The following is a 14,126-nucleotide window of genomic DNA, read 5'->3' as shown; positions in this document are numbered from 1 at the left end:
TTATTACCAATTAACCTTACTCATAAATAATGATATTTTAATATTTTTACAAAATTTAAAATTTTAAAAATAAATAAATATATTGTCGCCCGTGCATCGCACGGGAGAGCATACTAGTAATATATAAAACATCAGTTTTTTTTTTCGTCAAAATTTCTCTCTCCTTATACTATTTATTTATTTTTCCTATTTTTTCTCTCCTCTATGTATATACGTTTCTCTCTTTCCACTTCTATATAATATTTCTCTTTCTTCTAATCACTTTCTCATACATTTATGATTTTATAAAAAAAAAATCAAATTTGATTTAAAGATATATAATCGATGTGTATCTTAAATTAAAGATCATGACAAGTTCTTTAATTTGATGTAAAAATCATTAAATATGAATTTGAAACAAATAAGTTAGGATAATTTAAAATTTTAAGGTAATTATTTTTCTCTCTCCTCTTTATTTTTTTTATATTCTTTCATTTTCTCTCTCTCTCTCTCTCTTTATTGACCTCACGTTATTTATCTCTCATTTTCCTACACAATTTATCTCTCTTCTCTTTTGATAAAAATAACAAAAATAAAATTTCATATTTAGGCGTTAATTATTTTATCAAGCATAACATAAAAATATTTAAATTAAAATTTCAAATTAAAAAATATGATGCACTTTATCAACAAATGTCTAGACAATATTATAAAAATATTTATTAATTTTTTTTTTATAGAAAATGATATCAAATAGCGAAGAACAATCTCAAATATGAGATAGAGTAGATAATATTTTTGTACTATAGATATTTTTGTTTTCTATTTTTCTATTATTATTATTTCATTTCCTACATTTTTATATTTTGATTTTTTTATTATTGATATTTATTTATTTATTTAAATTTATCGTTTAATTTCGATGTCCGTCGTGCATCGCACGAATAGATCTGTACTAGTTATCACTTAAATCAAAACTCCTGTTAACAATTTTGTGGTGGGTTCGCAACTTTGTCTCATGTGTAAATTCAATGATGTATGTAATCAATACAGAAGTGACTTGGGTTTTTTATTATTCATTTGTAGGTGGAGAGTTTGGAATTTATTTTAAATAATATATTCTTTCAGTTAAAAAAAAAAAAAAAGTTAATGTTCCTAGAAAACCTATTAAAAATATAATCTATTCGTAAATGGCCTTGCACATATATATAAGAAAAGTAAATTATTAAAAGATGTATATATATAAGAAAAGTAAATTATTAAAGGATGTAGAATGCGTCTAGGTTCGACATTAAATTTTGAAATTAGACTTTCCAGTAAAAATAGTTATACATACAAATAACAAAAGTAAATTATTACTAGCTATAGCTATACATGAAGAATCTGAAAATAAACAATTTTTCTTTACTTCATAGTCCACAAGCAATTAAATACTGAATTTCAAAGGAATGTCAACTAGAAAAACAAATTGTACTCCTAGTACAAAAAGCAACACGAGAATTAAAAACTCGTTGAAGCATGGGATTACATTTGTATGTATTTCGAGGCTATAGCAAAATTAATGTAAGTAATAAACTACTTTAAAGATTACAAAACATAAAATAAAAAAATCAGAAAAAAATCCATCCATACAGGATCGAAACAAGTTGCACTAGTCCAAGCTCTGCATATTCTGGATTTTGATATTAGTAGGCAAAATAATAAAATAGGTAATAGAAACCTTTCTAAACAAATACAGTAAAAGAATTTAAAAATAAATACAGTATTGTTTTTACCTTAATAGATGACCTGAGCATGCCTAGAAGGCTATATTTTGATGGCATCTTTCAATCATCAAAACTTACCCAAAAAAATAGGAACACATGTAGCTAAATTTCGACACTCTCATCAAAGGGCTTTAAATAAATTATAAGTTCGTCGAAGCAAAAATCGTTTAAAATATTGTTGCTTGGGAAACTGTGTGAGCCTAATGAATCATTCCAAATATTATTTCATTAACTACATTCAAAGATAATAACAAGAATAAAATGTCACGATTCATTAAGCCACACAATTTCTAAAGCAACCTCATTAAATAAATTTTTTAACTTCAACCAACTTATCTAAATCAAAGCCCCTTCATGAGAGCGCTGAAAAATAGCTCTCACTTTCTTTGTACATTATTAGATGTGACCATTACTGCAAAAAAAGGAGCACAATTAATAAATTTCAAATAAACGTATACAAAATAGAAAACAATATAAAAGAGTTCGAAATTTATTTTTATTTTAAAAAAAAAAAAAGACATCAAAAGTGATTTAGTTTATGACGTAAACCAAATCCACTTTTTCTGCGGTGACAAAACATAGTACACAAGCAAACCAGCTGGGCAACTTAGTACTTCTTACGGTTAAAAAAAAAAAACAGTTAAAGAATCCTAAAGTAAACAAACTAACCAACAATTTCAGTGAATTAATAACGATAAAAAGAGCTTCTCACAAAAGATCAACAATGAAAATATTGATTTACAAAACAAACAGTATAAAAATTATGATCTCCAAACCTTTAAACAGAAACTCCATGAAAGCTAGCCGATGAGTTCCCCTGCAGATTGCAGTGGTTGTAGAGATGGTAGAATTATTGATTTGGTGGGTGAATTTATAGATACTGAATACTTGGAGAAGAATCTAGGGTTTCATTATTTGTGGGCTGCATTCGATCTCAATGTTGAATATGGGCCTGAGTTTTTAATACCTCATATAAGTTTAGCTATCTGGAATAAATTGTTCTCCCTGTTTAATGAGATAATAATAATAATCCATTGTTGTCCCCAAGGGGACATTAAGCGGTGCGACTTCTGTGTGCGGTGCGACCTCCTGTGTGTGAACAGTGAGGTCCCGGGTTCAAACTTCACTGCTCCCCCTCCCCAACCCCCCCCCCCCCCCAAAAAAAAAAAATCCATTGTATGAATAATAAAATTAGAATAAATTTAACTTACATGTAATCCGGGAAAAAGAAAAAGAAAGAATCAAAGGGGTGAAACGCTATGGTATACTGAATTTTATTGGCATCATAAGTTAAATGGATATTGTATCATTTATCTATGCCATATATCGATATTATCACTTTTTGATATCATTATATTGTGCTTTTAGGATTCGTTTGCTATGTACGATAAGTGTGAGATAAATATTTATATCACCCTAATATGTTGTTTGCTTTAAAACTGAATTCTTTTTATAAATTAATGACCTGTTATTTATTATCCATATTTTTTTACTGTGTCACACTACGATAGCTTAAAATCTTTTTTATATATTTTACCAATTATAACATTGATATCTAATAAATTAATAGATATCACAACTAAAGATATCACGTGTTATTATATACCACGTAACAAACGTGTCCTAAATATACAGCTCATGATGATAAATATATTATTTTATAATATTACATTAAAACTACTTCATCATATTTAATTAGTACGTTCACTCGTGCCATGCACGATAAACATCAAAATTAAATAATATTTTAAACAAATAAATATGAATATTAAAAATAACTTGTAAGTATACAAAATATGAACATATAAAAAAAGATAGGAGTATTATTATTATACATTTTGGAATGTACAATATGAAGTATATACGTTTTTCAAAAATATTGATAAAACTAAAATTACAATCTACTCGATGAATCCAAAACCATAACATAAAAACAACATAATTTTTGAAATTTCAAGACTAAAAAATAAAGCGTTTTCAATTGTTATATTTGTTTTATATACTTTTACAATCACACTTATATTGCACATTAGACCATTATAACTATACAATCAATTTTATACAAAATAAAGTGTTCTTAGATAATTAAATTATTAATAAATAAATAAATAAAAATTCCTAAAATTGGCAAAATCTCTTGTTTTACAATCAATTGGTGATTAGGATGGAGTGACAGAGCATTTTTTTGAGAGAATATTTCAAAAAAAATTGCGGATTTGAAATTAATTCGCTGATATATGTTTCACAAATATATATCCAATGGTAGCTTTTTTCTTAAGGACACATGTTTAAAATACCTAAAATTTGGGAATGAAGATTGTATAAGAAACTATCAAAAATTTGCCAGGAATAACTATATTATAAAAAATATGTTTTCATATATTAATAGATTAATATATTTAAATTATTACTAAAATAGTTAAAAGATTGAAATACTTAAATATTAGCCTGTTGAAATTAGAAAAAAAGATGTTTTTAATTTAAAATATTAAAATGCATCTTAAAAATAAAAATAATAATTATAAAACGTTAATTACTGCAGATATTCTCTTACATCATCACCATTATTAAGAATCTAACAAAAATGTTCCCAAGTTTATTTTTAGCCAGCGTGACTAAACAATTCTTATTTATAATCCAAAAGCAGTTTAACAACGAATTTCATAGGAATATCTACTAGAACAATTCTTTGCATTTACTATTAAAAAAAAAACCAACACGTGAATTAAAAACTCGTTGTAGCAAGACATTATAATATATTTCGAATCATTGTTTATTGCTCGCCGCTCTCACATTCAATACGAGGCTAAAGCAAACTTAATCTAGAAAATTAATAAATTAGTTAAACTATTACAACAACAAATGAAGAATAAAACAGAAAAACTTCATATCCACATGTGGTGAAAACAAGTCGCACAAGTCCAAGCTCTGCATATTCTAGATTAGGATATTAGTAGAAACAAATTAAACAATAAGCGAAAAATAAAATAAAATAATAAAAATAACAAAGATGACAAAAAAGGTAAGGAAAGAGTTAATTTTATTTGTATTACCTTTTTTTCAGAACTGGATTTATTAGTATTACCTTAGTAGACGGAGAAGGCTATATTTTGATGGCATCTTTCAATCATCAAAACTTCCCCAAAAGATAGGAACACATATAGCTAAATTTCGACACTCTCATCAGAGGTCTTTATATAAATTTATAAGTTTGTTGAAGCAAAAATCGTTTCAAATATTGTTGTTTGGGAAACTGTGTGAGCCTAATGAATCATTAAAAATATTATTTCATTAACTAAAAACATTCAAAGATAATAACAAGAATAAAATATCATGATTCATTAAGCCACACAATTTCTAAAGCAACCTCATTTTTAAATAAATTTTTTAACTTCAACCAACTTATCTTAACAAAGACCCCAGATGAGAGTGCTGAAAAATAGCTCACTTTCTCTCTACATTTTTAGATGCGACCGCTGCAAAAAGGAGCAAAATTTATCAATTTCAAATAAATGTAGCAAATCCAAAAATTAAACGTACGTATATAAAATAAGTAGAAAACAATATCCGTTTTTAAAAAAATCATTAGAAGAGATTTACTTTAAGACGTAAATCAAATCAACTTTTTCTGCAGTGACGAAAAATAGTACACAAACAAACGTGCAGGGCATCTTATTACTTCTTCCGGTAAAAAAAACAGTTACAAATCCAAAAGTAAACAAACTAACCACCAATTTCAATGAATTACTAACGATGAAAAAAAAAAAACTTCTCACAAAAGATTAACGATGAATACCTTGAATTAATTATAAAAAGAAAATACTTTGAATTACAAAGAAGCTATCCAACCCTAAAAAAAGAGCAAAATTAATGGAAAGTTATTAGATACCTTCCTCGTGTGGCTTGGTGCGAGGAGGAAGAGGCAGCTATTGTAGCTAGCAAGAGATAGTAGAATTATTGATGTGGTGGCTCAATTTATAGATAATTCATACTTGGAGAATCTAGGGTTTCATCGTTTGTGGGCTGCATTCGATCTCAATGTTGAATATGGGCCTGCGTTTGCAATACCTTATGTAAGTTTGGCTATAAATTGGAATAAAATGTCCTCCTCGTGTAATGAGATAATTCATTATATAAATAAATAATAAAATCAATATAAATTTAAGGGTGGTTCTATTCATAACCTACGTTTTACTCAATATAACCCCCTATCCAAAATAATAATAAAAAATTTAAGGGAGTATAAATTTACTATTCTATAACATATTCATAGTCAAACTAATATCTTGACTGATTGATATCCTTCACCATTAAATTCATATGTATTCTCACTATTTCCATAGAGTTTGTTGTCGTAAATTAAACTCATTTCTTGTTTGATCTTCTATTAGATTTCATACGCATAATTGTTGTTGTATTTCTCCATATTTTAAATCGTAGATACACCACTTTTCAAGAATTTATTGTCGCTCATCCCTTGCGGCTGGAAATCACCGCATTATTGTAGGCGATGCTGTCATGTTGGGGGGCTATTGAAGCTACTGCCGTTGCTGCATCCGTGCTGTTAGTTTTAGTTTTCCACTCTCGTTGTTAGTTTTTAGTTTTCCCACAAGTGGAGGATAGTGGTTCCGCTGTTAATTTTTAATTTTTCCATCTTTGTGCGGATAGTGATTTCGCCTCCGAGTTTTTAGTTTTCTCACATTTGTGTGGGTGTTAATTTTAGTTTTAGTTTTCTCACATTTGTGTGGATGTTAATTTAGTCTCTTTTGAGTGCTATTAGTTTTTCCACCTTTATGTGGTGTAGATGTCTTGCCGTACACATTAGTTTCTCACTTTTGTGGTCTCGCTGATGTGTACGGGTAACTTATGATGTCTTGCCGTACACATTAGTTTTCTCACTTTTGTGGTCTCGCCGATGTGTACGGGTAACTTATTAAATTATATATTAGCTGCCTTTTGTGATTCTTAAAAAAAATAAATAGATGAATATATATTCTATCATTTATCTATATCATATACTATTATATCATCATTTTGATATACTGTGCTTTTTGGTATATAGTTCATTTTTTTTTTTTTTTGATATATAGTACTCTCTTCATCTGTTAAAAGCATGATATTTTGGTTGGGCAAAAGATTTAATAAAATGTGTAGTTAGTGGATAAATGATTCCACCTTAAATTTTGTGAGGGTATTACTAATTCAAATCATGTACTTAATCACTGATTAAAAATAGATATGTCTGCAACAACAATAAAATGCATAAAATAAATTAGAGGGGAATCTACAATGATTACATGCACTTCATTAAAAAACCAGAAGTGGCATTTTACTGATGCAAATCGGCGCCAATGCCTTCCAAATTCTTCATTACTGAGAGCAAACAAAAAGGAGGGAAATTAATTCCCCCAAAATCAAAAAATTTCAGCACATTATAAAAGGAACAAAGCCTCCAAATTTCAGATATCACATCCAAAATCCAAAAGTTTTACACGAATTGAAATGCTACAAAATGCCTAACAGAAAGAGGCCCGATTTTACGTTGGAGGAGAAAGAAGGAGTTCTTCAATAGCTGCTGCAACACAGTAAAAATAGAGTCTTAACAGAGGGGCACCAAAGGAAGCAATTGCTTTTTTCAACATCTCAGTCAAATCAGTCCCTGGGGGTCTGCAAAGAAGCAAATACAAAGAGGTGAAGTAGTGTATTTTGTAAACAAACGAAAAGCAACATGTTGATAAAATGATGCCCGATGAAGAAAGGATAGAGCACTTCCTATTAGAGAAAAGGCACAATTAAAAAGATGGCAGCCAAACTAGGGATATCCAAATCTCTACTTGGAGGGTGGATTAAGGAGAAACAGTTAAAAGCTCACACAAGTGTTGTCAACCCATTTCTAATCGATGACAATAAGCTTGCAATGCTTAGATTCAGTCTAAGCCTACTAACAGGGCCGGCCCTTGCATAGGGCCAAAGGGGCAAGGGCCTAGGGCCCCTTAAATTTAGGGGCCCCCAAAATAAATACAAGTCCACTAATATTAATCCTATTAAAAATTTTAGATTATTTTTTTAATATTTTTATTGCATATACAATATTGTTGATTATAATGTGGTTATTGTCCCCTAAAAAAAAGACTACTGGTTATTGTAACTTTAGTAGAAAGAAGTTTTTTAAAATTAAAATCAATAAAATTATAGTATATATTTGCATTCTACTACATCTCAAAAAAGGTTAAATGTATTAGCAATTTTATACTTTAAACATGGGGTATTCTTGAAGAGGTTATTGATAATTTTGTTCCCAAAATATTAAAAATCTACTTTATTTCTATAATTATTTGATCATTAATTTATGATTTATTGCACTTTATAATAATGTTAGTTATATATGCAGCTATCTCAAATTTGCTATAAAATTATGAAGCTTTATTTTCTAGGGGGCCTTTTTTTTTTCCTTTCGCCTAGGGCCCCCAGAATGTCAGGGCCGGCCCTGCCTACTAAATTCTACATCAATGTTTGATGACAAAGTGAATTTTCAGAGTATGCATAATGAAGTGCACATTGATGAAAAATGATTTTACATGTCAAACACATCAAAGAGGTACTACTTGTTACCCGATGAACAAGATCCATATAGAAACTGTAAATCAAAGAAATTTATAAGCAAAGTCATGTTCTTGTGTGTTGTCATCAGACCACACATAAATTCAAGGGGGGGTTGATTTTGATGGCAAGATAGGGATTTTTCCTTTGACTGAAGTTGTACCAGCACACAGAAACTTCAAAAATAGAGCTAAAGGCACAATTGAGACCAAGCCTATAAATTCAATTACCAAGTCAGTCATTAAAGACTACATTATTAATCAGGTATTTTTCCTTTAACAGTGAGCATGCTTAACTATCAGAATTTAGTGTTATTCTTACCTTTGATTTAATAGGTTATACTTAGGGGTGTAAGTGAGTCGAGCTAGCTCGCGAGCTACTCGGGATCGGCTCGAAATCGACTCGATGTTAGTCGAGTCGAGCTCGAGCTCGAGCTACTCGAATTGGTACCGAGCTCGAGTTTGAGTTTCGTGATACTCGACTCGTTAGGCTCGCGAGCCTAATCGAGCTCAAGCAATTATTATATAATATATTATATATTGGGCCAAAATTAAATATATTTAAAATACACAAAATGGCCCAAACCTTTAAGCCCATTATAACAAAATCTGAATTTGAATTCACTTGAATTTCAAACCCTAAATCCTAAGCTATCAGCCGCCCCAAGTTCCCAACCCCAATTGGCCAATCCCCTATCTCTCATCTCTCTCTATCTCTCGGCTGAATCTGACCGGCGACGCGTACCCCGGCACGCACGAGACAGCAGCAGTAGCAGAGCAGCACGGAGCCGCTAGCCCGCCACCTTTAGCTCTCATGTCACCAATCTCTCATCTCTCTCTCGACTGAATCTGACCGGCGACGGTGACGCGGCACCCAGCGCGCATGCGACAGCAGCAGCACCAGAGCAGCACGGAGCCGCCGGCCCGCCGCCTTTAGCTCTCATTTTTCCAATCTCTTATCTCTCTCTCGGCTGAGTCTGACCGGTGACGCCCCGACGCGCGCGACAGCAACAGCAGCAGCAGCAGTGCAGCACAGAGCCGTCGTGCCGCCACCTTTGGCTCTCTTTTTCCTAGCCCGGCGGCCGGCGCGAGAGCAACAACATCTACCAGCACCAACTGCCATTTCCCAGCCCGGCGCGACTGCTCTCCTTCCACTGCACTACTGCTTTCCTTTTCCCAACCCCGCGCAACTGCTCTCCACAATCGAGCTTAATCGAGTCGAGCTCGAGCTCGTGAATATGGCATCGAGTCGAGCTCGAGCACAAAAAAATCAAGCTCGGCCGAGTCGAGCTCGAGCTCGAGCTTCATGAAAGTAGCCGAGTTCGAGCCTGAGCAGAGCAATACTCGACTCGACTCGGCTCATTTACACCCCTAGTTATACTAGCAATCAAAAGGAAATGACTAAAGGGTGCAAGTAAGCATATTGTTATTCAACAGGATAATGCAAAGCCACATCTCAAAGATGATGATCTAGATTTTCTACAAGCTGCAAATTCATATGGGTTTAACATTACACTAATGAGTCAACCACCAAACTCACCTGACACCAACATAAATGACTTGGATTTTTTTAGAGCAATTCAATCATTGAAGGATGAGAAAAGTGCTCAAACTGTGGACCAATTAGTGGAGCATATTCTGAATGCATATGAAGAGCTAAGTGCAAATTCTCTGAACTTTGTTTTTCTCACATTGCAGACATGTTTGAAATAAATAATTAATATTCTTTTTAAAATTCATATTACTTAAATAGTTAAAATATTATAAAAATAATAATATTATTTTGCACGAAGGAAAAATATAAGTGGGCGTTACTTTGCAAGATTAATTATGTGTATAATTGAGTATTTTTATCCTTAAAAGAAGAATATTCAATCACATTATTTCAAGGAATACCATGAATTTCTTCGACCACACTATTTTCATGAATAACCCAATGTTTCAATCTATTCCAAAGTCCCCTAAATGTAATATGCATAAAAAATTTAAAATGTATATTTATATTTATAACATATACATAAAAATAAAATAAGAATAAGTCCCCCTATTTTTCGTGTAACATGAGACAATGAATAAAGCATATAATACTAATAAACAAGACGTATATCTAACGAACAAAATGTATATATTGATGAAAAAAAATAAAATTAAAAAAATTGATAAAATAATGCATATATACTAATGAACAATGCAGTGTATACTGATGAATAACAAAAATTAAAATATTCTGCTCCCTTCAGTATTCGAAATATTCCAAGTCTGCGAAAAAAAATCTCCCTCCAGATACAACATCAACCATAGAATTGATAAAATAAACACACCAGATCATGCCACATGTTACACGAAAATTAAGGGGTCTCATTGAAATGGTCCCTATATATATATATTCATGATATAAATGTGACTTAAAAAAATACTCCCTCCGTCCAACTTCAAATGTCTCAAAACTATAGAACGGAGTACTATGTAATAATTATAAAAACGTGATTTGCTGCTGATATTCTTTTACAGTATCTCCCATTTCTAAGAAACAAAAAGAAGTGTTACCAACTTTATTTGTAGCCAGTGCAACCGAACAATTATTCTTTACTTTATAATCCAAAAGAAATTTAATATCGAATTTCAACAGAATATCAACTAGAACAATTCTTTGTAATTAATAGTAAAAATACAACGAGAATTAAAAACTCGTTGAAGCAAGAGATTAGATTATATTTCGAAACATAGTCTATTACAAGGCTAAAGCAAAATTAGACTAAGAAATAAACTAACTATTACAAAAATAGTTATAAAAAAAAAAAGAAAGAGAATTCCACATGTGATAGAAAAAAGTCGCACTAGTCCCCACTCTGCATATTCTAGATTTGGATATTAGTAGCGTTTAGCAAAGATAAAACAATAAACGAAACATAAAATTAAAGAAAGAAACTTTGTTATTACCTTTATAGACTACAAGGCTAGATTCTGGTGGCATCTTTCTATCATCAAAACGTCACCAAAAATATAGGAGCATATATATATAGCTAAATTTCGACACTCTCGTAAAAGGACTTTATATAAATTATAAGTTTGTTGAAGCAAAAATAGTTTAAAATATTGATGCTTGGGAAACTGTGCGAGCCCAATGAATCATTCAAAATATTATTCATTCATTGGAAATATTTTAAGCACGCTAGCAATAACAACAACAAAAAATTATGATTCATTAAGCCACACAATTTCTAAAGCAACCTCATTTTTAAATAAATTTTTTAACTTCAACCAACTTATCTTAACAAAGACCCGTGACGAGAGTGCTGAAAAATAGCTCACTTTCTCAATACACACTGTCATTCCTGCAAAAAGGAGCACAATTAATCAATTTCGATATATATATATATATATATATATATATATATTAATAGAATATGTCTATGAAAAATAGACACCCCTATGAAAAATACCCACCCCTTAATAGGGGTGGATATTTTTCATAGACATATTATATGTGCATTGTAAATTTTGAACACTTTCGAGAATAAAGGTAGCAACTTTAAAAATTAGACGAATAGAAAATACTAGAAAGCATGAGCAATATCGAAAGAGTTGGTATTAATTTAAACAAAAAAGCAAAATAAAATTAAATAAAAACATTTAACAGTGATTTACTGTATGACGCACATCAAATCAACTTTTACTGCAGTGACAAAAAATAGTACACAAGCAAACGTGCAGGGCATCTATATTGCTTCTTCTAGTAAAGAAACAGTTTTAAAAATCCGAAAGTGAAAAAACTAACCACCAATTTAAATGAATTACTGATGATAAAAAAATTTTACTTCTCCCTTCCCCAAAAAATATCTACTTCTCACAATCATAAAAAAAATTAACAATGAATACTTTGAATTACAAAAAAAAAAACTGCTTAGAATTAGAAAGAAGATCTCCAAATCTTTAAAAAAAAAAGAGCAAAATAAACGGTAGATTTGAAAATTAATGGAAAGAGGTTACTTACCTGACGCCGTAATCAAATCTCCACCGGCAGAAACTTCATCAAAGCCAGCTGCAGCTGAAGTTCCTCGTGCAGATTGCTGCGAGGAGTGGTTGGGAGAGGAAGCGATTGTAGAGATGGTAGAATTATAGATTTGCTGTGTGAATTTATAGATACTGAATACTTGGAGAAGAATCTAGGGTTTCAATATTTGTGGGCTGCTTCGTTCTCAATGTTGAATATGGGCCTGAATTCGTAATATCTCATGTAAAATGATTATTTCAATAAAATAAGAGGGTGTTTGGCTAAGCTTATTTTAAAGAGCTTGTAAGAGCACTCACAACGCCTACACGATAGCCCCTACACGATAGCACTATCGTGTAAGCATTGCGGGAGCACCTTACACGAGGGCTACATGTTCTATCGTGTAGCCCATTTTCTCTATAGTGTAAGGCGCGTGTGATACACGCGCCTATAAAAAAAATCGAATTTGACTGTTGGCTGCCTCGTTTTGCGTGATTTTGACCGTTCAATTTTTTTTTTCTCTTCTTTTTCTTCTATTTATTCTTCTTCTTCCTCATTTTTTCCCTACACCCTCACTTTTTTATTTTAATGAAATTTTAATTATTAGTCAAATGTATTATTTAAATTTGAGCAATTAAATTTAAGTAAAAAGCATAAAAATCAAAACTAATTCTATCATGTAACCCCACTGCAACATCTTTACACCATGTGGTCCCCCCATCATAAAGTAGGCTATCATGTAATCCCATTGCGGATGCTCTAAGCTCTTGGAGCTTATAAGATGTTTCAAGAGCTTATAAGATGCCATTTTTAAGAGCTTATAAGTTGTCAAAGTGTTTGGATAATTGAACTTATAAGCTAGAGGGAGAAAAAAAAATTTTAGAGAGAGAAAATCGAAGAAAAATGAACTTATATGATATATGATGAAAATAATAAATTATAGTTGAAAAATATTTGTGAAAAGATTGTTGCATATGAGATTATAAAAAAATAAGTTTGGTAGAGAAACTTATTTTTTTAAGAGCTTATTTTTTAAGCTTATAAGCTATTAAGGAGTTTTTTTTGCCAAACGCTTTGAATGAGCTTATAAGCTCTTAAACAACTTATAAGCTGTTTTAAGGAGCTTATAAGCTCAGCCAAACAGCCTCTAAATCTATACTACTCCCTCAGTCCCATTTGTATTGGCGCTCTTGCCATTTTGAGCTGTCTTAATTGTATTGCTAAATGGGCAAAAGTAAATCACTCCACCTACTTAACTACTTAACTCATAAATAAATTATTTATTAATTTTCGTGCCCAAAAGTAAGGGTCAATACAAATGGGACGGATGGAGTACATTAAAGAGTCAAGAGTTTAATCTGAAATCAAATTTAAATTAGATTAGATTGCGATAAAAGCTTTAATTTGATACTATATTTTATATAAATATTTGATTTAAAATTTAAAGAAATTCTATTTCCTCTCTCATCTTTTTTAGATAAATCTATTATTCAATTTTTTTATTTTCATTTTATTTTTAAGCTTTTTTTTTACTTATTCATAATATCATTTTTTATTATTGTGAATCTTTTTTTATTTTCTTAATATTTAACTTAAATAAATGCAGTTAAAGATAATTTTTTTATTATATTTATAAACATGATAATTGAGTTAATATCAATTTAATAAAAATAAAAATATATATATAAAATATTTCAATATGAATACTAATTCGTTAAATAAATCATAGAATCCAAATAAATTCTCCAATTTACGGCTTACACTTGATATGATATTGATAAGAACCCA

At 30.6% G+C, this 14,126-nt stretch overlaps 3 long non-coding RNA genes across 3 annotated transcripts; all 3 read right to left on the bottom strand.

The window, feature by feature from the left end:
* Window positions 1–1,363: 1,363 nt before the first annotated feature.
* On the bottom strand, window positions 1,364–2,755 carry LOC130991272 (uncharacterized). The gene is made up of 2 exons (XR_009091116.1): window positions 2,522–2,755; window positions 1,364–2,157 (listed from the first exon to the last, which is right to left on the bottom strand). It is a non-coding gene; the product is annotated as an uncharacterized LOC130991272 (long non-coding RNA).
* A 1,714-nt stretch (window positions 2,756–4,469) lies between these two features.
* Window positions 4,470–5,812, bottom strand: LOC130991264 (uncharacterized). Its single transcript, XR_009091114.1, has 2 exons — window positions 5,635–5,812; window positions 4,470–5,221 (listed from the first exon to the last, which is right to left on the bottom strand). It is a non-coding gene; the product is annotated as an uncharacterized LOC130991264 (long non-coding RNA).
* Window positions 5,813–11,000: 5,188 nt separating this feature from the next.
* Window positions 11,001–12,609, bottom strand: LOC130991257 (uncharacterized). The gene is made up of 2 exons (XR_009091113.1): window positions 12,339–12,609; window positions 11,001–11,679 (listed from the first exon to the last, which is right to left on the bottom strand). It is a non-coding gene; the product is annotated as an uncharacterized LOC130991257 (long non-coding RNA).
* Between the last annotated feature and the right edge of the window lie 1,517 nt (window positions 12,610–14,126).

Source organism: Salvia miltiorrhiza, chromosome 1 (assembly GCF_028751815.1).
Source record: "Salvia miltiorrhiza cultivar Shanhuang (shh) chromosome 1, IMPLAD_Smil_shh, whole genome shotgun sequence".
Classification (NCBI taxonomy): domain Eukaryota; kingdom Viridiplantae; phylum Streptophyta; class Magnoliopsida; order Lamiales; family Lamiaceae; genus Salvia; species Salvia miltiorrhiza.
This window is presented reverse-complemented; position numbering and strand designations above follow the sequence as displayed.